The sequence below is a fragment of the Schistocerca serialis genome, chromosome 2 (genome assembly GCF_023864345.2).
Source record: "Schistocerca serialis cubense isolate TAMUIC-IGC-003099 chromosome 2, iqSchSeri2.2, whole genome shotgun sequence".
Taxonomy (NCBI): Eukaryota; Metazoa; Arthropoda; class Insecta; order Orthoptera; family Acrididae; genus Schistocerca; species Schistocerca serialis.
The window spans coordinates 579,455,560-579,482,323 of record NC_064639.1 but is presented as its reverse complement, the minus strand read 5'-3'; the positions used below and the strand labels follow the sequence as shown (position 1 = coordinate 579,482,323).

Sequence of the window (26,764 nt, the reverse complement as noted above, 5' to 3'; positions counted from 1 at the left end):
TTTTTACATGCCAAGATATCTGCATTAGTTTATGATAGGCACAAGTTTATGTATTTGTTACTGAAATTCTTCAAAGAACTGGGGATTACTGTTCATGTGTGCAACACAGCACATATGAAAAGAAGTGCCTTTCAATTGATTATCAAAGAGGCAGGAATTGTTCCAAGCTACCTGGACCTGGTGTGCTTAATAATTACTTCCCTTAAACTCGTACTGCTACATTTTTAACACAGAGTAACTTGCTACAGAACTTTTTCACTATTCTATTAAAAACTTGTGTGTTCAAATGAGCCCGGCATTATGACACACACACACACACACACACACACACACACACACAAAATTTTCAGTATAGTGGCTACAAATAACACAGCACTTCAGTTTCATGGTTTACAATGGATGTTTACTTACCCTAATGTGCTAGGAATGCAGCATATGACATTGAAGCATATTTGTTAAGTTTTAAAAATAGCACACTGCTTTACTGATGTATGTTTTTATTTTAAATCAAAACAAACACTGATCACATACAGAATGTGATCAAACAGTATGTATACATGATTACTGCAATTCACAAATGCCTGGCAGAGGGTTCACTGAACCACCTTCAAGCTATTTCTCTTCTGTTCCACTCTCTAATGGCACGTGGGAAAAACAAGCACTTAAAACTTACTGTGCGAACTCTGATTTCTCCTATTTTATCATGATGATCATTTCTCCCTGTGCAGGTGAGCCCCAACAGAGTAGTTTCACCACTGGTGAAGAAAGTTGGAGACTGAAATTTCATGAGAAGATCCTGCTGCAACGACAAACACCTTTGTTTTAATGAATGCCACCACAAATCACATATCATATCCATGGCATTCCCTTCCTATTTTGCATTAATACAAAATGAGCTGCCCTTCTTTGAACTTTTTTGATGTCCTTTGTCAGACCCATCTGATGACGATCTCACACTGCATAGCAGTACTCCAGAAGAGGGCAGTCAAGCATGATGTAAGCAGTCTCTTTCATAGACCTGTTGCACTTTCTAAGCATCCTTCCAATAACTCACAGTCTTTGGTTTGGTCCACCCACAACATTATCTATGTCATCTTTCCAATTTAAGTTATTTGTAACTGTAACCCCTAAGTTGATAGTTGAATCTACAGCCTTTACATTTGTATGACTTATTGTCTAACCGAAATCCAGTGGATTTCTTTTAGTACTCACACTTTTCGTTATTTAGAGTCAATTGCCATTTTTCACACAAATATCAAGTTAAAATCATTTAGCAACTGGTTTTGATGTGATGACTTTACAAGACGGTAAATGACTGCATCACCTGCAAACAACCTAAGAAGGCTGCTCAGGGCCCATAACATTGCCTTGGGGAACACCAGGTATTACTCTGTTTTACTCAATATCTTTTTTTTTCCAGTTACTCTGAACTGTAATCTTTCTGACAGGAACTCACGAATCCTGTACCACAACTGAGATGATACTCCATAGGTATGCACATTGATTAAAAGGTGCTTGTGAGCAATGGTGTCAAAAGCATTCTGGAAATTTAAAAATGGGATCAATTTGACATCCTCTGTCAACAGCACTCATTACCTCATCACAATAAATAGCTAGCTGTGTCTCACAAGAATGATATTTTCTTGATCTGTTCTGACTATTTGTCAATAAATCATTTTCTTCGAGATAATTCATAATGTTAGAACACAGTATATGTTCCAAAACCTGACTACAAATCAAAGTTAGTGATATGGGCCTGTCATTCAGCAGATTATCCCTATTTCCTTTATTGGGTTTTGATATGATATATGCAAATTTCCAGTCTTTAGGTACAAAACTTTTGATGAGCGAACAATTCTATATTATTGTTAAGTATGGAGTTACCATTTCAGCATACTCTGAAAGGAACCTGACTGTTATACAATCTGGACAGGAGGCTTTGCCTTTATTAACTGATTTAAGTTGCTTCACTACATCAAGGATATCTACTTCAAGTTCCTCATGTTGCAGTTGTTCTAGGTTTGAATTCAGGAAATTTACTTCATCTTCTTTGGTAAAGGAGTTTTGGAAAACCATATTTAATAACTAAGCTTTAGTGGCACTCTCATCAGTGATATCGCCATTTTTATTGTGCAGGGAAAGTATCGAATGCGTCTTGCTGCTGGTATACTTTACATGTCACCACAATCTCTTTGGGTTTTCTGTCAAATGTCGAGTTTTTTTGTGGAAACTATTAAAATTATCACACATTGACATTTGCACTAAATTTCAAGTTTCTGTAAAACTTCGCCAATCTTGAGGATTCTGTATTCTTTTAAATTTCACATGCTTTTTTCCTTGCTTCCTCAACAGTGGTCCAACTCATTTTGTGTACAAGGGGGGATCAGTACCATCACTTAGTAATTTATGTAGCATATACGTCTGGAAGATGCCTGAAGCCACTGGAAGGTTTCAGACAGATTATAAATGGTAAGACAGAGATTCAGGAACCAGGTTTTAAATTGTAAGACATTTCCAGGGCAGATGCGAAGTCTGGCCACAATCTATTGGTTATGAACTATAGACTAAAACTAAAGAAACTGCAAAAAGGTAGGAATTTAAGGAGATGGGCCCTGGATAAACGGAAAGAACCAGAAGTTGTAGAGAGTTTCATACAGAGCATTAGGGAACAATTCTCAAGAGTGGGGGAAAGAGATACAGTAGAAGAGGAATGGGTAGCTCTGAGGGATGAAGTAGTGAAGGCAGCAGAGGATCAAGTAGGTAAAAATACGATGGCTAGTAGAAATCCTTGGGTAACAGAAGAAATATTGAATTTAATTGATGAAAGGAAAAAGGAATACAAATGTCTCAAAAATGAGATCGACAGGAAGTGCAGAATGGCTAAGCAGGGATGGTTAGAGGACAAATATAAGGACGTACAGGCATATAACACTAGGGGGAAAATTAAAGAGACCTTTGGAGAAAAGAGAACCACCTGTATAAATATCAAGAGCTCAGATGGAAAACCAGTTCTAAGCAAAGAAGGATAAGCAGAAAGATGGAAGGAGTATATAGAGGGTCTATACGGGGGCAATGTACTTGCGGACAATATTATGGAAATGGAAGAGGATGTAGATGAAGATGAAATGGGAGATATGGTATTGCATGAAGTATTTGACAGAGCACTGGAAGACCTAAATCAAAACGAAGCCTCGGGGTAGACAACAACCTATTAGAACTACTGATAGCCTTGGGTGAGCCAGCCATTACAAAACTCTTTCATTTGGCGAGCGAGATGTGTGAGACAGACAAAATACCCTCAGACTTCAAGAATAATGTAATAATTCCAGTCTCAACGAAAGCAGGTGTTGACAGATGTGAAAATTACCGATAGTTTACTGATAACTTAATAAGTCACAGCTTCAAAATACTAACACGAATTCTTTACAGACGAATCGAAAAACTGGTAGAAGCCGACCTTGGGGAGGATTAGTTTGGATTCTGTAGAAATGTTGGAACACGTGAGGCAATATGGACCCTAGGACTTATCTTAGAAGATAGATTAAGGAACGTCAAACCTACATTTCTTACATGTCTAGACTGAGAGAAAGCTTTTGACAATGTTGTCTGGAATATTCTCTTTCAAATTCTGAAGGTGCCAGGGGTCAAATACAGGAAACGAAAGGCTATTTACAATTTGTACAGAAACCAGATGGCAGTTATAAGAGTCGAGGGGCATGAAAGGGAAGCAGTGGTTGGGAAGGGAGTGAGGCAGGGTTGTAGACTATTCCCGATGTTATTCAATCTGTACATTGAATAAGACGTAAAGGAAACGAAAGAAAAATTTGGAGTTGGAATTAAAATCCATGGAGAAGAAATAAAAACTTTGAGGATTGCCGATGACATTGTAATTCTGTCAGACAGCAAAGGAACTGGAAGAGCAGTTGAACGGAATGTACAGTGTCTTGAAAGGAGGATATAAGATGAACTTCAACCAAAGCAAAATGAGGATAATGGAATGTAGTTGAAGTAAACCAGATGATGTTAAGGGAATTAGATTAGGAAATGAGGCACTTAAAGTAGTAGATGAGTTTTGCTATTTGGGGAGCAAAATAACTGATGATGGTCGAAGTAGAGAGGATATAAAATGTACTCTGGCAATGGCAAGAGAAGTGTTTCTGAAGAAGAGAAATTTGCTAACATCGAGTATAGATTTAAGTGTCAGAAAATAATTTCTGAAAGTATTTGTATGGAGTGTAGCCATGTATGGAACTGAAAAATGGATGATAACTAGTTTATACAGGAAGAGAATAGAAGCTTTCAGAATGTGGTGCTACAGCAGAATGCTGAAGATTAGATGGGTAGATGACATAACTAATGAGGTTGTACTGAACAGAATTGGGGAGATTAGGAATTTGTGGCACAACCTGACTAGAAGAAGGGATCAGTTGGTAGGACATGTTCTGAGGCATCAAGAGATCGCCAATTTAGTATTGGGCGGTAGCATAGAGGGTAAAAACCATAGAGGGAGACCAAGAGATGAATATATTAAGCAGATACAGAAGGATGTAGGTTGCAGTAGTTACTTGGAGATGAAGAAGCTTGCGCAGTATAGAGTAGCACGGAGAGCTGCGTCAAACCAATCTCTGGACTGAAGACCACAACAACAACAACATTGAGGTTAGATTGAAGTTACCACCAACTATAATTGTATGAGTGGGGGTACCTATTTGATACAACACTCAAGTTTTCTTTGAACTGCTCAGCAACTGTACCACATGAGCCAGTGGGTCAGTAAAAACGAACCAATTATTAATTTATTCCGGTCAAGCACAACCTCTATCCATACTAATTTACATGAATTATCTACTTCAGTTTCATTACAAGGTAAACTACTTCGGTCTTTTGTAAAATTTTGGCTGAACTTATTCTGGTTTTAGACAGCTTTCTGTGCCTGAGCTTGGAGCTCTTCTTCTTTCCCATCATAGCTAATACAATTTACAATTATTATAGTGACTGTTTCTAGGTCTACCTTTCTGTGTTTGTTCCTATAGTTTCCCAGATACCTCTTAACCTCAAAAACTTACCAGTCCCCTCCACACAGCCCCTAGTATCTGTGTAGTTGATTCCTGTGTGTTGAGGACCTCTGACTTATTAAGTGGAATCTGGAAACTCACCACCCAATGGTGAAAGTTGAAGAGTCTGCCGCCTACATGGTTGCAGAAAACCAGAGAGAATCTCTTCCGATCCAAAGCGACACACATTATTGGTACCAACATGAGCCACCACCTGCAGCTGGCTGCACCCTGTGCTATTTACGACACCCAAAAGCACAATTTCCACATGTGGAATAACTCCTTCCAGTATGCACACAGAGTGCACATTGGATTCCATGCCCTCCTTGGCAGCCATGTCCCTAAGCAGTCCCATTATGTACCTCATGTTTGAGCTCCTAACTACCTGTAAACCCACCCTCTGTGAATACCCAAACCGTCAGAGTTGTGAGGCTCCCTCTGACTCAGGGACTTTGTCAGCCGCAGACAGCAAAAGAAACCTGTTTGTCAGATGAACCAGGGGGCCCTCTAATCAGCCCCTCAGAAAGTCTTTTGCTGCATGCCACAGCTTGGAACAACCTCCCACTTGACCATAGAGGAGGGGTCAACCACAGTGCAGGCAGTAGCCAGGGCAGCCACAGTAGCAGACTGATTGAGAATTTTTTAATTTTGCTGGCTTTATGTATCTGATTAGATTAGATTTACTTTCATTCCAATTGATACATAGTGAGGAGGTCCTCCAGGATGTAGAACATGTCAGAAAAACAATAATACATGACAAATACTTACAACTAAAACAAATAAGCTAATGTACCATCTTTCTAAGACTGCACTTGATTTCCTATTTATTGCATTGTTTGTATCATCGGCAAACAAAGCAAACTTGGCATCTGGTAACATTACTGTTGAAAGGTCATTGATATACACAAGAAAAAGTAAGGGCCCTGAGATGCAACCTTGTGGGACCCCACATGCAATTAGTTCCCAGTTGGATGATGCCTGATAGCTTAATACATGTCTCTTTACTAATAACACCCTTTGTTTCCTGCCAGAGATAGAAGATTTGAACCATTTTGCAGCATTTTCTGTTACACCATAATATTCTAATTTACTTAAAAGGATATTGTGATTTACACAGTCAAATGCTTTTGACAGATCACAAAATATACCAGTTGCCTGCAATTTTTTGTCTAATGAATTAAGTACATTTTCACTGTATGAGTAGATAGCCCTCTCAATATCAGAACCCTTTAGAAATCTGAACTGCGACTTTGACGTTATTTGTGATAAGATGGTTATAAAGCTGATTGTACATTATATTTTCTAAAATTTTTGAGAATGCTGGGAAAAGTGAAAGTGGATGGAAATCTGATGCTATTTCTTTATCTATTTTCTTAAACAGTGGCTTAACTTCAGCACATTTCAACCATTCAGGAAATATTCCACTGATAAATGACTGGTTACAAAGATAGCTTAATATGTTACTTAACTCAGAATCACATTCTTTAATTAATTTTGTTGATATTTCATCATAATCACTAGGTGGTTTTGATTTTAAAGATTTTATGATGGACATTACTTCTGCTGGGGTAGTGAGGATCAAATTCATATTATGGAAGTTACTTGAAATGTCTGGTTTGTGGTATCCCATGGCAGCATCTACAGAACATGAGAACCCCATCTTTTCAGTAACAGTTATAAAATGTTTGTTAAAAAGTTCTGCAACACTATACACATCCATCACCAATGTATCATTTACTCTTAATGCTAGTTGCCCCTCTTCATGTCTGGTTCTACTGGTGTCCTCCTTCACTATATCCCATATTGTCTTTATTTTGTTATCTGATATGACTATCTTTTCCTTGTAATATATTTGCTTTGATGTCCGTATTAGAGTCTTTAATATTTTGCAGTATTTCTTGTAATGTGCTATAGCATCAACATCAGCACTGTTTCGGATTGACAGGTACAGTTTTCTTTTTGTTTTACATGATACCTCTATTCCTTGAGTAATCCATGGCTTCTTTGTAGACTTTGCACTAACGTTGGTTAGTTTTGGGGGAAAACAGTGTTCAAATAGGGTAGGCACTTTATTAGCAAAAATGTTATATTTTTCATTCATGTCATGAGCACTGTAAACATCAGTCCAGTGAATGTCTCTGAGGAGTGTCCTAAAATAATCAATTTTTGGCTTATTGATTACCCTCTTGAGTTCAGATTTAACATATTTTATACCCTATTCTGTATTAACATTTAACAGAAGTAACTGCAAGTCATGTTCTGAGAGGCCATTGACTATTAGTTTTGTTACACAATTTTGTTCATTGGACTTTTCTATAAAGATATTATCAATGGCTGTTTGTGAGCAACTGGCTACCCTAGTTGGGAACTTTACAGTGGGGATTAAGATGAATGACAATGTTACTAACTCAAATAAGTTGTTATTGGAAGAGTCTTTAAGGAAATTTACATTGAAGTCACCAGCAACCACTATTTCTTTGTTTTTGGTTGTTAAATGGGCCAGTACAGCTTTAAGGTGGTTTATGAACAGATTAAAGTTACTTGGAGGTGCTCAATATACTTTTAATATTATGAATGATTTTCTTATGAAATTCTACTTCTGTTGCACATGCTTCCATATGCTGTTGTAAGCAAAATTTATGAATGTCTATGTTCTTATATTTGTGACAGTTCCTGATGAATGTGGCAACTCCTCCTTTCTCCATTTCTGCTCGACAAAAGTGAGATGCTACCCTTTCCTGTAACACTTAAATGTTCTATATCATTGGTCACATGATGTTCAGACAGGCAGATTATGTCAGCTGGGTCTGAGGACTATGCAGAAAATTAATTCATTAATTTTATTTCTCATTCCTCTAACATTTTGGTGCAATAAAGGTAGCTGACATTTCACATTGGCTGAGTTAGAATTGGGTAGAGTTGAAATTTCTGCTGATCGTTGAAAATTCTTAACCAACAGCTGTTTTGTAGCACTTATGAAAAATTTGTGTTGACTAAGCCAATGATGAGATAAAAACGGAATTGCTGAAGAGCTGAACTCCATAACAAAAAATGAGTTCCAGAAGTGCTTCCAGGATTGAAAAAGTGCTGGTACAAGTATATTATACCTGTGTGGGATTACTCTGAAGAGGACAAAGTTGACGTTGATGAATAAATAAAGATTCTTTAAGAAAAACAAAAATTCCTGCTAGTTTTTAATCAAATAACCTTTAGTTCTCTCTCTCTATCCACCCCACTTCCCACCCATCTTCCTCTCCCTCTTCTATACCTTTCACATGCCCTACCCTTCAGAATTCCTTTACTCTTATGCAAATGCTGATCACTGCCTTTCCCACCTTGCCTCACACTCCCCTGCTATCCCCTCCCATCCCCGCATCCATCAGCCCAGGTAAATGCTTTCAATAATCGACTATCAATCTTCAGTGTTGTTGTAGCTGTAGTAGTGTGTGTTTGGCAGGTCTGTGTGGTTGTGTGTACTATCTACTAGAAAAAGAGCCAGAGCTCAAAAACTAGTGACACTTTTTTATGTGTGTGGTATGCGCTTCATATCAGTCTGTTATATGTGAGTGGTTGTCTTTTCTTATTTCATGTGTAAGTTCTCTTTTGTTTTTCTATTGGGAGAATATCTGGTCAGTATTTGAATTATGAAAGACAGGACACTAATTCATTTTTTACAATTAGAATAGGAAAGAATTGTTCTAACTAGAATGAAGTTTCAGATTTAGGTTACTTTTTAATTCTAGTCCTATTTTAGTTCTATGCATTCACTTTCCTGCTCAGACATCAACAAAACAACTGTTCAAGCAGACAGTGAAAGAGTGTTCTCAACATAAAAAATTAACTTATTTTCAATGTAGCCCCCTTTTTATGCTAATATACTTTGTCTAATGAAACACCCACACATAACACAATTACTTTAAACTTCAGAAATTGGAGGAGTAAATTCATGGCATAGGCGAGACACTGTTGGGTGATAGGCACATAAACAAGACTGAAAATGCTGCTAAGCCATTGGATTGTGACCACCTCATACACAATACCAGAATTCCAACGACAAAATTTCAAAGGCTGTTCAGCGATATTTTCTGAGGGTTTTGAAATAAGAGACTCGTGGTCTTCAGTGGCTCAATACAGAATAACAATGTAATTACATGTGAAAATACTGTGAAAGTGAAAAAGTCTGTAATATGCAATCATCAAAATGTAAAACACAAAACACAGAGTAATCTGCAAATGCAAAAGTACTGTGACGCAGTTGCCGTCTCTGTGAGAACAGCTCAGCATGGCATTGTCATGTTGCTCTTCAATTGCTTTCAGTGAATCCTCACACAAGGTGCACATCAGCCAACCTCCTTACCCGTAAAACTGTCCATTCTGCTGTGGTTCACTGTTAACATTTAACTAAAATTGCTGTAAAACAGAACAAAAAAAGAAAATAGTGGTACTGAATGAAAGCATTACTGTTGTCAACAGCAAGCACCGTGGGTGAGTGGAACATACGTTCGTTTCCACACATCTCCAAACAAGACACAGACCACAAACGCTCGGCATTTGTGCTGTTGTGTGTATGTTTGCAGGGCAGTACAAATAATAGGTAGACAGGTGTAAGAAACAAAACAAACTGCAATTACTCTATAATGAGTCACTGGAGACCATGGGTCCCTTATGCCAAAATACTGTGAAAATATCCCTGAACAGTCTCTGAGGTTTTGTTGTGTGTGGAGTTCTGGTTCACCCTGTATTCATACACACAACTTCAAGGCCACATTGTCTCAGCTTATTCTGGGCCATTCTAGCTGTGCCGATGTATATGTATGTGAATTATTTGCAATTTACCTCTGGAGGAAGATATCACTCTTGTTTACGTACCTATGTACTGCACAACACTTCAGCTGTACAGTAAGTTGTTACCTGCAGTCCCTCCATTTATATCATATCAAAGACTTTACATTTATTTTAAAAATCCGTTTACACAAAACTACACTGTGTATCAAATTGAAACTTGTCTTACGTTATTGTGTAGCAAGTGCCAGAGTAAGAAAAACAAAATTTTATTTATATCAGTGCAATTTTTTGTGACAAAGTGAGAACTTTCCACTTAGCCTTTGTATATCCTAGGAAGGGACAGGCCAGGTTAATACAGTAGCTGCTGGCTTCTGTATTTCTGGAACCTTTGAAGAGCCTCACTGTTAACCAGCAAACAAAGTAGGTTACCAATAAATAACCACACGGTTTCCAAGAAAACCGAGAGGCACACAGAGCAGTTGATTACTAAATACATTACTAGTTTCTACAATACTAATACATTACACATTACTATTACATTAAACATTACTTAACATATTACTAAACAGAGATGTGACCTTGAGCACATCTTATTTTGATCTTCAGGTGACACTGGTTCTAACGTTCACATTATCCAGCACTTATGTATACCAAAATATTAGCCTGAAAAAATTTCTACTGCAACCAGAGCACTTTGAGTAAGAAATGATCACTTATAGTTGTCCATTATCACTAATAGAATCAAGGTACATTAAATGTTACTATTGCATTAAACATTCATTGAACAAGAAACTACGGAAAGTTGGAAAGGCTGGGCTACCGTAACAACAGTTTATCACTGGGATGAGTTCAACGGTTTAGACAATTGATGAAAGCCTACAAAATAAACTAACAAAGTAATGTAATGCAGGTAAGGCAAATGAGAGCCTTCTGTTTAACTACTGAGCAACTTTTATGAGATGAATCAATGGTAGTACCGAACAAGCCACATTCAGAAGCTGCCCATGTGGTGGCCAGTTCAGTTAGTTGTGTTATATGAACTATATGCTTGACGATTAACAACGCCAAGAAATATGTCTGCCCACTGATATAGCTAAATTATCATTGAATATGTACCTGTTGAACCTTCAAATAGTTGTACCTTGGGCTGTTTATCTAATGATTATGATATATAAAAACAAAGATGAGGTGACTTACCGAACAAAAGTGCTGGCAGGTCGATAGACACACAAACAAACACAAACATACACACAAAATTCAAGCTTTCACAACAAACTGTTGCCTCATCAGGAAAGAGGGAAGGAGAGGGGAAGACGAAAGGAAGTGGGTTTTAAGGGAGAGGGTAAGGAGTCATTCCAATCCCGGGAGCGGAAAGACTTACCTTAGGGGGAAAAAAGGACAGGTATACACTCGCACACACGCACATATCCATCCACACATACAGACACAAGCAGACATGTCTTTCCGCTCCCGGGATTGGAATGACTCCTTACCCTCTCCCTTAAAACCCACTTCCTTTCGTCTTCCCCTCTCCTTCCCTCTTTCCTGATGAGGCAACAGTTCGTTGTGAGAGCTTGAATTTTGTGTGTATGTTTGTGTTTGTTTGTGTGTCTATCGACCTGCCAGCGCTTTTGTTCGGTAAGTCACCTCATCTTTGTTTTTATATATAATTTTTCCCACGTGGAATGTTTCCTTCCATTATAATGATTATGAGAAATTGAGAAGAAGAAGGGGAATAAGATAAGAGATGAGGCCACGTCAGTCGAGTTCTAGATGGTACAGAGGAAAGTTTAGTGTGTTCTGTGGCTTCCTAAATTTGAACACATGTCCAATGTTCAATGTGAACATTGTAGCACATACAATGAAGAGCCACCATTGAATTGTGAACGATTGCTGAGATCAAACTTCATTAGGGAATAAATATTCACTGACACCATTGTCAAAAGTCACAGTTATCTAAAGCAATCTCCATAATGTGACAGAGAACAGGCACCACATATGAATGACTATTACATTTTCTGAGTAATGAATCAATCTCAATTAAGCACTTCTTATATTATTTATTAAAGTGTATCTCTTACAGCAATGAGACAAGGTCACACAATATGTCTTAACATATCCAGGTTTTATTTGTAAAAAACTGGAACAATATACCATGAAACTCCAGAATGAAACGAGCTGTGTACACAACAACAATAATAAACGTAAGAATGTGGTTCATTACACAAATCCTACGAGAACGGAAACCACAGCCTATTAACAGCAATCACCCCACATAACAATATGAGTAAAACATGTAAGAATCAAATCAGTATTGCTGGATAAAGGACTCAACCAAGTATTCTAATTATGCCAACAGCTTTTGTACTCTCTGATATAAGAATAATACTGCTGTTCCATTCATTTCAGCAAATCAGATTCCCATAAGACAACTGGAGCTTCATCTCTTGTGGAAACCTACTGAAAATGTATGTTGCAGAATGCTGATCAAATTTTTTGAACATTGTTTAGGGATGCTAACACAGCTTAAAAATTATTTCTCTTCCTTGTGTTCACAGTTGGATGCTGATACTCCTTCTACCCTCGTTGATGTTGGCAACAACAAATTTCATAAGCATGTAGTTGTACTGCAGTATCAAAGAAAGAATTCCCTGTTCATGAAATATACAACTACCTGGATACTATGTGTGGCTCCTATGACTTGCTTTTTCTTTTTGTCCAACACAAGTTACGAAAAATATTTCTCCATATGAGATCAACGAAAAGACAAATGAGGCATTAACAAGTTTTAGAGTATCATTGAAGTTAACTGCAGATAATACTCTAATCACAAAAATAGTTGAATGCATACCCTGCAGGATGTTGTAAACATGGCCCTGATCCCTCCACCAACAAGAAGTTGCCACTCCCCTCAGTATCAGAAGTGTGATGTCTTTTACTTAATAACAGTACACACATAGCAACTTCAATGAAATAGGATAGATTCATAAAAATGCAGCAAAACGGAATATACATTAAAGGCCTAAGCTACACAGTTTCAACTGGCAAAGCATAAATGGCTACAGCAAAAATTCAACACTGTAAAGCCTGTATGACTGAAGAAGGGTTCATACAACTTTGTGAGAATCAAAAACCTGAAGCAGCTGTGTGAACTTCAAGAGCTCTGAAAGTAAGCCAATACTAAGTAAAAAAGAGAAGGCTGAAAAGTAGAAGTAATACAGTGCATCCGTTAAGTCATGGAGCAGTTATGAATGCTTGTTGTGGCTAACAGAAATGAAATAAAATAGCAAAGAGTTTCTGTAGTATGATGTTTAATGGTGTGCACGTGCAGGTGATGACACAACGAAATTAACTGTGTAGCAGCAGTGAATCAGGCCACATCAGCTGAGCTCTAGACAGTACAGACGAAAGTTTAGCGTGTTCTGTGGCTTCCTGAATTTGAACACCGAACATTTGAGCTTCTTTGCGCATAAAATTAAGAGCCACCATATAGAAAAAAGTAGTAAAGGAGTTTTGCTATTTGGGGAGCAAAATAACTGATGATGGTCGAGGTAGAGAGGATATAAAATGTAGACTGGCAATGGCAAGGAAAGTGTTTCTGAAGAAGAGAAATTTGTTAACATCGAGTATAGATTTAAGTGTCAGGAAGTCATTTCTGAAAGTATTTGTATGGAGTGTAGCCATGTATGGAAGTGAAACATGGACGATAAATAGTTTGGACAAGAAGAGAATAGAAGCTTTCGAAATGTGGTGCTACAGAAGAATGCTGAAGATTAGATGGGTAGATCACATAACTAATGAGGAAGTATTGAATAGGATTGGGGAGAAGAGGAGTTTGTGGCACAACTTGACCAGAAGAAGGGATTGGTTGGTAGGACATGTTCTGAGGCATCAAGGGATCACCAATTTAGTATTGGAGGGCAGCGTGGAGGGTAAAACTCGTAGAGGGAGACCAAGAGATGAATACACTAAGCAGATTCAGAAGGATGTAGGTTGCAGTAGGTACTGGGATATGAAGAAGCTTGCACAGGATAGAGTAGCATGGAGAGCTGCATCAAACCAGTCTCAGGACTGAAAACAACAACAACAACATATAGAAATAGCATCAACTGGTGAGATAAGAAGTTGAAAGGATACTGTCAGTTTGCTGGAAAGACTCTGTTCTGATAGGCCTTCAGTAAGTGACGAGTCTGTAGAAGCTGTATGGGATAGCTACCTAAAGAGCCCCAAAAAAGTGGTGCATGCATGTGCTCAAGGATTAGGCCTAAAAAAGCTTTTAAAGGAAGTCTCCATTTATATAGTTACAAATTGCAGTTTTTGCACACTATCAAACTGATTTATAGACTCAAAAGATTCAAGTGTGTTACAGATATACTTAACGAGATTGCTCATGATGTTTAGTGATGAGGTCACATTCCGTGTCTGAGGTCATATACATTGCTATAATGCCTGAATGTGAGCTTCTGAACATCCTTGTGTCTACAGTCAGTATGAATGTAACACACCTGAGGTGAACATGTGGTGTGCCCTCATGTATAAAGTAATTGGCCCATTTTTCTTTGCAGAGCAGACTGTGACATCAAACAACTGCTCTGATGTGTTGCAGTTGTATGCCATGCCACAACTGGCAGAAGGTGTCATCTTTCAACAAGATGGCGCTCCTCCACACTACGCCAACAATATTCATAAGTTTCTCGATACAAAATTTCCCCATTGGTGTAGAGGAAGGGAAGATTTTAAGAGATGGCCACCACGATCCTCAGACCTAATGCCACTAGACTTTTACTTTTGGTGTTATGTGAGCAACATGGGTACAACCAATGTATTGGATTCGGTTAGATTCAGTTTTCATTCCATAGACCCAAAAATGAGATAATTCTTGTGGGAGTGGAACATGTCAAAAGACATAAAATAAAAAAAACATAGACCATCTGAATACAATAGAACATGTGAATATAATACTCACTTCCCTGATAGTTTTTCAGGATATTGTGAAGATAAGTGAATACTTTACAGTGAACTGGAATGCCAATATTTACAGAATTAATACACTGTCAGAATGAAAAACAGTTATGCAATTTTAATAAAATTATCAAACACAAAATACTTAATCATTATTGCTGTGACCAAGTGCTGTCCAAACTGAAATCTGACACATTTTTACTTATGCTGGTCTAACAGTCCCTGTTAAGATAATCATCTATAGAGTAGGAGTTGCCTACCAAAAAGTCTTTCAAATTCTGTTTGAACTTTGCTTTATCTGAAACCAAGTTTTTAATGGTTGCTGCCAGTTTATAGAAAATGTATGTTCCTGAATACTGGACCCCTTTTTGAAGCAAGGTAAGTGATTTTATGTCTTTATGTAGATTGTTCTTATTCCTAGTATTGGTACTACATTTTGAGCTACTGGTTAGAAAAGGAGACATACTATTAGCAAAAAATTTAATTAAGGAATAAATATACTGAGAAGCAGTGGTTACAATACCCAATTCCTTGGACTGGTTTCTACATGATGTTCTTGAATTTACACAATAGACTGAAAGCAAGCAACTTAACCAAGGTTTTTCTATTCTTTTCTTAAATAAATATTTGTATCTCATGCGCCCATCATTCACACTGAAGATACAGACTTGTTAAGGCGTTTCAGCAATTCAGTGGTATGCCCTTCCCAACTCAATAGTAAATTGAGTTTTAATCCAAGATATTTAACAATGTCAACCTCTTCTATCTGCACGTCTACATATGCTACACACATGGTGGAAGAAAATCTGTCACAGATTCTGAAGTGACAATGAACTAGTTTAAACCGTTTATTAATGTCATTGAAATTTTGATTAGCAGCCATTCCTAAATCTGCACCTGACTTTCTATTTATTGCAATGTTTGTATTATCTGCAAAAAACACTGGCATCTGGCAGTGTAACACCACCAGTCATTAAAAACAGTGATTCACAGATGTTATTCACTCCGTTACACCAGATGTCCTTAAAAGTGTGTGGGAAGAACTAGAATATCATTTAAATGTGTGTAATGCAGCAAATGGAGGCCACATTGAATTGCGCTGAACACATACGCACACTTGGAGAGTTTTTTTTTCCAACTTTCATCTCGTTTCACATTTCTAGCTTGATTCACTGCTTTTCTGTGACCGATTAAAACTGCACCACAACATACTGTGTATAGAAAGATTACATATAGGAAAGGAACTTGAGGACAATATTGTTGAAGAGCAAGATGCAATGGGCGATGCAATACTGAGGCAAATTTCTCAGAACAGTGAAAGACCTTGTAGGGAAGCAGCCTACTCACGCCATATAGAATTCATCTGCTTTCCATTGTGTACCAGCCTAGTCCACTGTAACTAGCTATGACATCACGAATGTTGCACAATACCTTAAAAGTAAAGTAAATAATCTGAAAAGTTAATACCATGTCAGGAGTGATGTTAAAATAATAATGTGTTAAGTTTCAGTTTCGTAGCTTTAACAGTATTCTAAATTTTGACTTTTACATAAAAATCATCGGCACAACAGGAAGGAGCTAGAAACTTCAAAATTTATATTTGGATATCTTTTTCTTGTAATTTAATGGAAACAGCATGCTGGATCTCACAAAGTAATATTTTAGATGAAATTCATGATTTTCTGTTTTTGTGTCCTAAAAGCAAGATAGATTAAGTACGTGATTAGATAAAGCTAGGATGTTTAGATTTAGGTAGACTGGAGATACGCTATAATAACAAAGATGTGAGAAGTTTCCAACAGGTAGCTATAAAACTATAGCTGTAGTGTCTCTCCAAATGGCAAGTTCAGAGCTCATCTATTGCGCGCAGTGCAACTAAAATAATTCTCTCGCCAAAAGTATTTAACCTAGCCACATCAGAATTTTATTACAGATATTTAACTGTGTGCTGACAGCACAATTAAATTGAGAGCTTCATTGGCCTTCAGCGAATGAAGCAATTAATTATTTAGTAAGTTGAAGTGGTGTTCTGTTAGCCCCAGCGGCTAGTCAGGAAGGCAAATGTTGTCGGCTGCACCTTCGGCGGTCCGCACCGCGGCTATATAAATAAGAGCGCTGCGAGCTAGAGTCAGGCCCCAGTTCTCTTCTAGATTCATATCAGTGCGCACTCTGTGTTGGAAGCCGAGTTGTGTCTGTGCAGTTGCAAGGAACAGCCTTGGATGCCATATTATGTAACTTGGTATGCACGTAACAATGAGTTCGCTTTGTGGTAAAGTGTTAATTGCGGAACAACTTCAGTGATTTATTCTCAGTTTGTGTATGTCGTATTTCACGTGCTGTCGCAGGACAGACCTTCTACCATTACTAGCGTGGCATTTGATGAGTACTCAACATCAAATTTTGGCGAGCATTCACTTTGAAAATTTACATCAATAACGATTATTGAACAGAGTTGTTATCTAAGGATAACAGGATCTGCACAATAGAAACTGAACAACTCTGATATTACAATAGCTGATATAGCATTGCTTGGGTAAACATTTGTCTGAAACTTTACGCTTTATCGTTTTCAGAATATAGTGAAAATTGTTATAGTAAATTGCATTTTCTATGAATCCCAATCATCATCCTAAATCCTCAGTGTAATGAACTTCAATGATCAATAACTTTATTTCTCCATCAGAGTAGGCACAGTGAACTTTAATTACAGGCATCACGTTTTTGCTACCCACTTTCTGGTTGCCAACATTGTAGTTAGAGAGCCTGTGTTGAGAATGGCAACAATAGAAAAATTTTCCATCCGCCGCCCCACAACATACGAAAAAGTAAGGCACCTGGAGTAGCTCAGATGTTCTCAGAATTACTAATATCCCTGCCAGAACAAAAAATTAGGGAACTGTTCCACCCAGTAGGCAGGATATATGAGACAGTAAAATACCCTCATACTTCAAGGGCTATGTAATAATCCAAATACCAAAGATGACAGGTGCTAATAGGTCTGAATATTACCAAACCATTAGTTTCATAAGTCATGGTAGTAAAATAGTAACATACAATATCCACAGAAGATTGGAACAACTGGCAGAAGCCTACCTGGAAGAAAGCCATTTTAGTTTCAGGATAAATGTTGGAACATGTGGGGTAACACCGTCTCCAAGATTTATATTAGGAGATAGCACGAGAGGAAGAACTTACAAGTGTGAAGTTACATGAAGTGAAGAATATGTTTACGTACAACAACCAAACTAGAGTTTTAAGGTTGAAGAACATGAAAAAGATGTACTACTTGAAAAGGGAGGGAGACAGTGTTGTAGCCTATACTCCATGTTTGCAGAAAAAGTAGTTAAGGAGGAATTTTGAAAAGAAATTAAAGTTCAAAGAGATCAAATAGAAACTTTAAGGTCTGTTGAATGCATTATAAGTCTGTTAGTGACAGCTAAGGTCTGGCAAGATCAGTTAAGTGAATTAGATACCATCTCTAAAATGAGTTAAAAGACAAACATCAATAAAAAGAAAAACATGAGTATAGGGTTGTATCTGAATTAAGTTAGGCGATGCTGCACGAATTATCAGGAAATGAGACTCTACATTTTATAAATAGATTTGCTATTTGGGTTGCAAAATAACTACCAACACCATGTAAAATGGAGACTGACAATAGCAAGAAATTCTTACCTGAAAAAGAGAAATTCATGGTGTTCATAAGCTACTTTAAAACTCCACTGAATAATAAAAACTGGTTTTCAAAATGAGACAGAAAACTGTTAATTTTTTTATTTTCCAGGTGCCACAGATTTGACGAAAATTGTGGATAGCACTGGAGAAAGTTCAGAATGTAGTCTGGGTCAAAGAGACAAAATGTTATTCCAAAGTGAAAAGAAACTTTCAGACACAGCATGGAAGGGAAGCACCATTTTGGCCAAGTATTCAGGCTTGGCACAAGTAATTTATGGAAACACTTAGAGTTCTCTACAAACAAAGGGTAGGTCTCCCATGTGTTTCAGATGCCAACACAGACAACTCATGGCAGATACTTCCAAGGAATCAGACAAAATCAGGGCATGCAGTGGTCAGAGAATTGGAAACGTCACAATCAACAGTGCACATACTCTTGTATAAAAGTTTACAGCTGTGCCTACAAGGTGCATCTGCTTCAGGCACTAAATTCAACAGAGAAACCTCAGTGTAAACAGTTTGCAGTGGATATGCTAACCAAGACTGATGCAAACAGTACCTTTTTGGAAATGATTTGTTTCTGCAACGAGTCAGCTTTCCATGTAACCAGCTTGTAACCTCATGTTGCATGTGAAATGGAAAGATACATTCACAAGATCAATATGTAGCGAGCAGTGATGCCAAATTGTATCATTTGTCCTTTTTGTTCAGCAAATCCACTGTCAAACATGAAGTTTATCTGTATATGTTACAAGGGTATGGTGTCCTACAAGCTGAACACCTGAAATGTGGCATCAAATTCCAGCGGCACTGGACACCAACTTACTGTTCCCTAAATGTCTGTAAATTTCTGGATGAAAGATTTCCAGATATGTGGTTTGGATGAGATGGTTCAATTTTGGTAGTGACCATTATCACCTGACTTCACACCATAAAACTTCTTCCCTTATATTTTCATTTTGAGAACACCCATACAGTGGTGATTTGCAGTTTTGGACATATTAAAACTTACCTTATGTGAAGTGGTGTCATTAACACTGATGAGCAAAACTGGAAACTTTGGGGCAGTGAAATGTTACATGCGCAATCTTGATTGGAGTGCATGAATGAGAAGAAAGCAGCTGAAAACAATTCATGTGCAGCTTCTAGAAAGCAAAATCAACAGAAAAACACTGTGAGATAATTGACATGATCTAATATCCCTGTGGCCAGACTTTGCTTCATAGTTATTAATACTCATATGAGGCACTGCAGATTCTGAATTGGTTATAAATGGATGAGTTTTACGTATTTTATTGTTATCCCCTCCTAGATTTTCCGCTGTTTGATTTCTCCAAGGAGATTCCTTAACGAAAGCCGAACTGAGTGACTGTTAACAAGTTATGCTCAGTCAAATGTATTGGTATTCCATCACAGGCCACTTTCTCAAACACTTTTGAAACAAATGGAAGGAATGAAATAGTTCCATAATTAGAGGTGGTGTGTCTATCCCCAGTTTTATAGACAGGTTGTACTACAGCACATGTAAGTCCATCAGGAAAAATGCCCCAGGCCATCAACTGACAACAAAGATAACTTAAGGATAATCCTGTCTAGTAAGTCAGCAGAACACTGTAGTATTCAGTGGCCAGCAGAACAACTACCTTTTAGTGACCAGATGAATTTTGTAAAAAATTTACCAGGTCACTAAAAGGTAGTTGTTCTGCTGGCTGGCTATATGGTGTTCCTAACTGAATGAATTTTGTAAGGGCCCAGGAAATGACCTGGGGGGTGGGGGTGGGAGTGGGGTGGGGGTGGGAGGAGGTGTCTGCAGACACCATGAGACTCTGGCATAAAATGGAGGTGATACATGATTACAAGAACTCAGCAGCATATAGGAGTTGGAGGACAGTGGAAGGCAACGGGAAACCACCACTGAACTATCCTAAGAAAACCCCATGGCTTCGCTCAGCTCAGAATGTTGCGGAGTTTCAAGTTCCCCAATCGGATCTCCGGGGGGGAATCAGGTTGAGAGGAGCTTCACAAAGAGTAAGATGGTGCAAAGAGAAGCACTGCATAGGAACATGGAATGTAAGATCCATGTAGCAAGGAAAACTAAACATAGTGAAAAGAGAAATGGAGAAAATTAACATTGACATGTTGGGAATAAGTTAAATGAGGTGGACTGGCATGGGAAAATTTGCTTCGAATGGTCATATGGTGTATTATTCTGGGCACAATAACAACAAAAGTAATGGAGTAGCCTTCATAGATAGTGATAAAGTGAGAAAAGTTGTAATGGGATGCATATATAAAAATGACAGAATGATGTCCATCAGACTTCAAGGTCAGCCCCTCAACATCACAGTAATTCAAGTTTATGCGCCAACAACTGATGCTGAAAAGGAAATTATTGACCAGTTCTATGGAGATTTACAAGAATTACTACTGTCAACACCAAAAAAGGATATCATCTTCATAGTTGGAGATTAAAGTGCAAAAGCGGGAAATCAAGCTGTAGAAGGTATAAACAGGGAAACATGGTCTTGGTACAACAAATGAAGCAGGACAGAGACTCCTAGAATTCTGCCAAGAAAATTCATTGATAATTACTAATACACTGTTTCAACCACCAAAATGACGCCTATATACCTGGACTTCACCAGATGGCCAACACCGGAACCAAATTGATTACATACTTTGTAATCAGAGGTGGAAGAGCGTGGTTCAGTCAGCTACAACAAGACCTGGGGCTGACTGCGGATCAGATCATGAGCTCCTGATTGCAAAATTTCGGCTGAAACTTCAGAATGTAGCAAAAAGTATCCCAACTTGCAGATACGACCTTAACTCTACACCCTCCGACTACACTGTACAGGTGCAAAACAGATTTAATGTATTAGAGCTGGAGGACAAAAGCTCACAAGAGATGTGGACAGAAGTAGCTAATACTGTCGAGGCGGCTGCAGAGAAACACAAGAAAAGGAACAGCAAGAAGGCTACATGGCTACCAGTTGAGGCACTGCAAGTTGTAGAAGAACGAGGGAAAGCAAAAATCAAGGGAGATAGATCAGCTATGTTTGAATGAAATAAAGATTTTCAGAAATTAGCTAGAAGAGATAAAAATATATTCTTTAATGAACAGTTCAAGGAAGTTGAAGATAGTAATGGAATGCGGAAGACAACAGATCTTTATAAGAAAATTAGAGAAATTAAAGGAAAATTCCAGGCAAAAATTGGAATGATAAAAGATAGAAACGGGAAAGATTTGAGTGAAGCAGAGGATGTTAAAGAAAGATGGGCAGAATATGTAGGAGACCTATACAAGAAAGAACTGCATAATGAGAGGGCTCCTACTGCTGATGTTAATGTTAATTTAGTATGGATCACGCAGCAGTGGCCAGAAGACTGGAAAAGATCAGTATTCATCCCCATTCCAAAGAAGAGAAGTTCTAAAGAATGCTCAGATTACCGAACAATCGCACTTATCTCACATGCTAGCAAAGTCATGTTGAAAATCAAAATAGACTTCGCCAATATCTAGATCGAGAGCTACCAGAAGAACAAGCCAGATTTAGGAAAGGAAGAGGAACTAGAGATCAAATTGCTAACATTTGGTGGATTATGGAAAAAGCAAGAGAATTCCAGAGAGATGTGTACCTCTGCTTTATTGACGACACCAAAGTCTTTGACTGCGTCAATCACAACAAATTATGGAACGTACTGAAAGCCATGGGTGTACCAGATCACTTATCACCTCATTCATCTGATATGGAGTTTATACATTGGCCAGGAAGCCACGGAGAGAACTATGTATGGAACAACGAAATGGATAAAGATTCAGAGAGGGATCCGGCAAGGCTGCATACTGTCACCGTACTTATTCAATCTGTATCCTTTTTAATATACGGTCGAGTCACATTAATGTGACCACCAACTCTGTTCGACGTCAACCTACAATAACCAAACAAAGACCAGCAAGTGGCAGCACTAGCAGTGGAGGGTAAATACAGAGTGTCTGGGGTTGTGGACAACAGTGCAACTGTTGTTCTAATACGGAAGCGGAGCGACTTACCTGACGTCTAAAAGGGCATGATCATTGGATTTTGGGCCAAGGTTGGAATCATTTCCGAAACAAGTTATGAGGAATGCGAGGCTAGATGAAGGAGAAACACGAATTAAAATAGCTGGGATAAATGTAAACAACCTCAGGTACACGGATGATATGATCCTGTTGGGAGAAAGTGAAGAAGAATTGAGAACACTCTTGCTGAAGGTGAAAGACGAAAGTGAAAAGGCCGGTCTTAGGCTGTATGCGAAGAAAACGAAAATTATGGCAATTACATCTACCAATTCATGGGATATAGCAGGAGAAACCATGGCGGTAGTGACCACATTCAGTTATCTCGGTTCCCAGATCTCTGCTGATGGCGACCTGCAGCCATGATATCCGGAGACACCTGTAGCTCGGTAGATAGGCGATGTCAAACTTTGACAAGGTTATAAGATCCAGAGATATAACATTAGCAACAAAGATCCATATTGTGAAGGCTACGGTCTTTCCAGTTGTGATGCGTGGATGTGAGACCTGGACCATTAGAAATGCTGAACGGCGAAGAATTGACTCCTTCGAATTGTGGTGTTGGAGGAAACTTCTTAGAGTTCCATGGACTGCAAAGAGAACCAACAGATCAATGTTGGAGCAAATAAAACCAGATTTCTCCCTGGAAGGTCTAATGTTAAAACAAAAGCTGACCTACTTTGGACACACAATGCGAAGGCATGCCTCGCTGGAAAAAACATTAATGCTGAGGAAGATGGAAGGAACTAGAAGAAGAGGGTGTCAGAGGATGAGATGGATCGATGGCATCACAGAAACAATGTGTTCCAACCTGGAAGGTCTACGGGAGAAAGTGCAAGACAGGAAGAAGTGGCGTGATTTGGTTCATGGGGTCACGAAGAGTCGGAACCGACTAAACGAATAGAGAGGGGGGGAGAGAGAGAGAGAGAGAGAGAGAGAGAGAGAGAGAGAATTTTGTAAGCTCCTTAGGAGCTGTATTTTTGAAATTAAATGTCTGTTGATGTTGTAGGTGGTGTCTGCACAAATAAGTCTAATGTAGCTGTTTTGTTGCTTATTAAGGGGTGCAATGTTTGATGCCACTGTGAGGCAGTAATTAGTAAATTTAGAGGCTAATGATTTGACAGTACTACAATTCCTCAAGAGCTATTTTCTGGGTGTTCAGTTTCATTTGGGTCACTATCTATCTTCTTTCATGTTTAATAATGTTCCACATAGTTTTCACATTATTCTTGGAGAATTTTATTTTTTGAGCATTAAACTTTATTTTTTTAATAACAGACTGGTAATTTACACATCTAACTCTACTCTAATATATATCAGCACTGCTTAAGGGAAAAACAAAGAAAGTGCTATAACCCTGTACGCAATACCCAGATATGCGCTGTGGCACCAGGCTGCCGGCACACTACAATTCAAATAGTCAGCAACAATGGGGGCTGCATGGGCCGGCAACTGTAGGCTGCCTGCAGTGGGTCACAAGACAAGTGCGCATGGCACAGCATCTTCTGTGGTGTAGCAGAGCCGTCCTCTATAAAAAGACAGCACAGCTGGCACTCCTCAGATTGTGTTCTACTACTTATTTTACTTTTCTATGTTTGTCATTTACTTGAAAGTGGATCAATAAACTTTTGTTCTAGTGACCCCACTATTGGTTGTATCTAGTGTTATGATACAATTGGCGACAAATACAGGGTTCACTTCCTTGTGTTAAATCTATTTTGTTATTTTGTCAGTTCTCATGTCCATTGAGGCAGTGCATAAATCTCTCCTGGAGGCTTACAAGAAGCAGCTTCAGCAAGACTTTCTTGCTTTTGGTATCACTTATAAAAACATGTGTAAGACTTTGTTCCTTTCTTGGATTTACCAGTTGCTGTGACAGGTTGCTCCACTCCAATAACACGCATCACTTTTGTTCGATGAAATGAAATGAAGTCCATTCTGTCTGAGATTTTGCCCACCACATCTAGAATAGCTTTTCGTCACCCTCTCAATCTCCACAATATCCTTCTCAGACCTTATGCTCCTTCTGCACCCATCTCCCTACCCTATGGCTTCTACCCCTCTGAGTGTCCCCGCGGCAAAATCTGACCTATGCACCTTTCTACCACCACCTATATCAGCCTTGTAACTAGCAAAACATACCATTAAAGGGAGAGCTGCCTGCAAAAAGAAGTGTCACATACCAGCTGCTATGGAAACATTGTTTGGCTGTTTACACTGGCATGACTACTGCCATGTTATCAGTTAGGATGAATGGGCATAGGCAGAGGGTGTACACCGTCAAGCAGAGGGTGTAAACCATCAACACTCAATATCCTGTTGCATAGCATGCTCCATGACATGACTATCGTGACCTTGGTGCCTATTTCACCATATGTGCCATCTGGTCCTCAAAGAGTTAAGTTTTAAATGAGAATCAAACACACTGCGGTTTAAGAAAGTCATCTCAAATTCTCACACATAACATAATTGATCTTGTGCAAAAGGATTTGAAAGTAATGCTTTTCAAACCACCATTCGCAATATTTTCCTGTGACCTGTTAGAAATATAATAGGGAGACAACTACTGAACTATAGGGAGGGGAAAAAATAGTTTGAAACAACAGCATGCACACACTTTATGCGACATGTAAATGTCACTACAGATATTTGGAATTACGTTATGACATGTTCGACATGTCTGCCATCACTGGCGATATTGTGATGCAGACAAATAGCGAAATTCTGATGACCCACTGAAGTCTCGGAACATCAATGCTGTCAATGACCTCCTGAATAGCTGCTTTCAGCTCAGCAATGGTTTTGGAGTTATTGCTACACACCTTGTCTTTAAATAGCTCCACAAAAAGGAGTAGCATGTGTTCAGAACTGGAGAATATGGCAGCCAATTGAGACCCATGCCAGTGGTCTCTGGGTAACCCAGAGCCAGAATGCGGTCCCCAAAGAGCTCTTCCAGAACCTCAAACAATCTCCTCCATCAATGCAGTCGAGCTCTGAGTTGCACGTATCACATCTTGTCGAAATCAGGGTCACTTCATATAATAGGGTGAAATCATCTTCCAAAACCTTCACATACCATTCAGTAGTCACTGTGCCATTAAGATTATTGCACCAACTATTCCGTGACTGGACTCTGCAAACCACACAGTCACCCGTTGAGGGTGAAGAGAGACTTCTAGATCATAAAATGGGGATTCTCAGTCCCCTAAATGTGCCAGTTCTGCTTATTGACAAATGCATCCAAATGAAAGTGGGCTCCGTCGTTAAACCAAACCATACAGCACATATTAATTTCCATCATGCCCCGAGGCCAACCGTGCTGTTTGAACATCCCAACACTAACAGTTCAGAAGTTATGATGATATTACGAGGGTGGTCTGAAAAGTTTTTGGAATCACCATGAGATGTTCATGTGAATACATTGGACTGTTGCCTGTAAACATGTGCCACGTCAGTGCTCTTTGAAGAGAACTGTGGCGGTGCCATGGCTCTGTTGTTGTTCTCCCCTAGTGATTTCTGAACATGGAAAAAAATTAAGATTTTGTAAAGAAAGCTATAAAGCAAAGGAATTCATGCTGATTTCCAAAATACACTGGGGGACACTGTTCCTTCATATTCAACTGTTGCCAAGTGGACAAATGAATTTAAATGTGGTTGGGAGAGCTTAGCTGATGATATGCGCAGTGGTCAGCCAATATGTGTCACTACTCCAGACATCATTGCAAAGATTTTTGAAATTGCTCACAACTGCCAGATGTCATCTGAATGGGTATGTCAAATTTTAACTGAAGAATTAGAAATGAAAAAATTATCTGCATAATGGCTGCCATGACTCTTGACGCTGGATCAAAAACACATGAGAATGGACATATTGGAACAATGTTTGGCCCGTTTTAGAAGACACGAACCAGATTTTTTGCACCGGTTTGTGACCGCAGATGAAAGTTGGGTGCACTGCTATATCCCAGAGACAAAACAACAGTCAAAGCAGTGGGAACATGCTGATTCTCCACCACCAAAGAAAGCAAAGGCAATTCCTACAGAGGGAAATATCATGGTATCAATGTTTTGGGGTGCAAAGGGGATTCTGTTTGTAGATTATCTCTCCACTGGGCAAACATTTACTGGAGAATACTACGCTAACCTCCTGACCAAATTGCAACAAACGATACGTGAAAAAATGCCAGGTTTAGCAAGGAAGAAAGTAATCTTCCATCAAGACAATGTG

At 38.7% G+C, this 26,764-nt stretch overlaps 1 protein-coding gene across 1 annotated transcript in view; it reads right to left on the bottom strand.

Annotated features, from left to right (window-relative positions):
• The window catches only part of LOC126457585 (TATA-binding protein-associated factor 172), a 291,210-nt gene that overhangs the window by 20,328 nt on the left and 244,118 nt on the right, over nucleotides 1–26,764 (bottom strand). The window lies entirely within an intron of this gene.